Genomic DNA, 2,500 nt, shown 5'->3' with positions numbered 1-2,500 from the left:
ATTTATATATTTATTTTATGTATTTATATATTTATTTTATATATTTATATATTTATATATATATATATATATATATATATAAATATATAAATATATAAATATATATAAATATATAAATATATAAATATATAAATATATATAAATATATAAATATATATAAATATATAAATATATATAAATATATATAAATATATAAATATATATAAATATAAATATATATATATATATATATATATATATATATATATATATATATATATATATATATATATATATATATATATATATATATATATATATATATATATATATATATATATATATATATATATATATATATATATATATAAATATATATATATATATATATATATATATATATATATATATATATATATATATATATATATATATATATATATATATATATATATATATATATATATATATTTTATATTTATATATTTTTTTATATTTATATATATTTATATATATATATTTATATATTTATATATGTATTTTATGTATTTATATATTTATTTTATGTATTTATATATTTATTTTATATATTTATATATTTATATATAAAATCTTCAAAGTCTTTGCATCTTCAAAGTCTTTGGGAGATGTTACTTCTATGAAAATTGAAAGTTAGTTTTTATGACTCCCATAAAATTCAGCTTGTTGGTTCAGTTAGATTAGGTTGTCTTTATATTAATATCTGGTAGAATATCAGTTCTGTTAGGGAATAACATGAAGCGAGTCTTGTTGCTAGTGATTTAGAGCTTGACAGATGTTGAAACATTCTTCCCTCATAAGCTTACTAGACAACTGTGCATCTTCACTTGTTACTCAGTCAAAACTTCAAATTACAGAACAAAACAAGAAGCAAGAACAATTAAGATGAACACTAGCCACACCAAAGAACTGTTACTGCTGGCACCACCACCACCATCACCACCACCACACACACACACACACACACACACACACACACGAGTGGTCATGTGTGTGTGAGAAGGATCCGGGTCAAATGTCAAGCAGGGTGAGGTGAGCAGTCTTGAAGCAGAGGAAAGGATCCAAGTGACTGCAGGTGTGTGGCAGGTGTGTGGAAGTGACTGCAGGTGTGTGAGGGACTGTGTTAGGTCAGGTATTCACTTCATATTCATAGCTTAAAGCCCCTTTATTGTTATTATTATTATTATTATTTATTATTTTTTTATTGATTTTATTTTATTTACTTATTTTTTAATGTTTGGCCAAAGTGAAGTGCGTGTTGTAAGTGAAGTGCGTGTTGTGTATATATATATATATATATATATATATATATATATATATATATATATATATATATATATATATTTTTTTTTTTTTTTTTTTTATGTAGGAAGGATACTGGCCAAGGGCAACAAAAATCTAATAAAAAAAAATGCCCACTGAAATGCCAGTCCCTAAAAGGGTCAAAGCAGTGGTCAAAAATTGGTGGATAAGTGTCCTGAAACCTCCCTCTTGAAGGAATTCAAGTCATAGGAAGGTGGAAATACAGAAGCAGGCAAGGAGTTCCAGAGTTTACCAGAGAAAGGGATGAATGATTGAGAATACTGGTTAACTCTTGCGTTAGAGAGGTGGACAGAATAGGAGTGAGAGAAAGAAGAAAGTCTTGTGCAGCGAGGCCGCGGAAGGAGGGGAGGCATGCAGTTAGCAAGATCAGAAGAGCAGTTACCATGAAAATAGCGGTAGAAGACAGCTAGAGATACAACATTGAGGCGGTGAGAGAGAGGCTGAAGACAGTCAGTTAGAGGAGAGGAGTTGATGAGACGAAAAGCTTTTGATTCCACCCTGTCTAGAACAGCAGTATGAGTGGAACCCCCCCAGACATGTGAAGCATACTCCATACATGGACGGATAAGGCCCTTGTACAGAGTTAGCAGCTGGGGGTGAGAAAAACTGGCGGAGACGTCTCAGAACACCTAACTTCATAGAAGCTGTTTTAGCTAGAGATGAGATGTGAAGTTTCCAGTTCAGATTATAAGTAAAGGACAGACCGAGGATGTTCAGTGTAGAAGAGGGGGACAGTTGAGTGTCATTGAAGAAGAGGGGATAGTTGTCTGGAAGATTGTGTCGAGTTGATAGATGGAGGAATTGAGTTTTTGAGGCATTGAACAATACCAAGTTTGCTCTGCCCCAATCAGAAATTTTAGAAAGATCAGAAGTCAGGCGTTCTGTGGCTTCCCTGCGTGATATGTTTACCTCCTGAAGGGTTGGACGTCTATGAAAAGACGTGGAAAAGTGCAGGGTGGTATCATCAGCATAGGAGTGGATAGGACAAGAAGTTTGGTTTAGAAGATCATTAATGAATAATAAGAAGAGAGTGGGTGACAGGACAGAACCCTGAGGAACACCACTGTTAATAGATTTAGGAGAAGAACAGTGACCGTCTACCACAGCAGCAATAGAACGGTCAGAAAGGAAACTTGAGATGAAGTTACAGAGAGAAGGA

At 31.0% G+C, this 2,500-nt stretch overlaps 1 long non-coding RNA gene across 2 annotated transcripts in view; it reads left to right on the top strand.

Moving 5' to 3' along the window:
• LOC135106066 (uncharacterized) overlaps positions 1–2,500 on the top strand; it is a 19,843-nt gene that overhangs the window by 6,931 nt on the left and 10,412 nt on the right. For both annotated transcript variants that reach the window (XR_010271120.1, XR_010271125.1), the window contains exon 2: positions 876–1,093. This is a non-coding gene — a long non-coding RNA (uncharacterized LOC135106066). The remainder of the gene's footprint in view (positions 1–875; positions 1,094–2,500) is intronic.

The sequence above is a fragment of the Scylla paramamosain genome, chromosome 1 (genome assembly GCF_035594125.1).
Source record: "Scylla paramamosain isolate STU-SP2022 chromosome 1, ASM3559412v1, whole genome shotgun sequence".
Lineage (NCBI taxonomy): Eukaryota > Metazoa > Arthropoda > Malacostraca > Decapoda > Portunidae > Scylla > Scylla paramamosain.
This window is presented reverse-complemented; position numbering and strand designations above follow the sequence as displayed.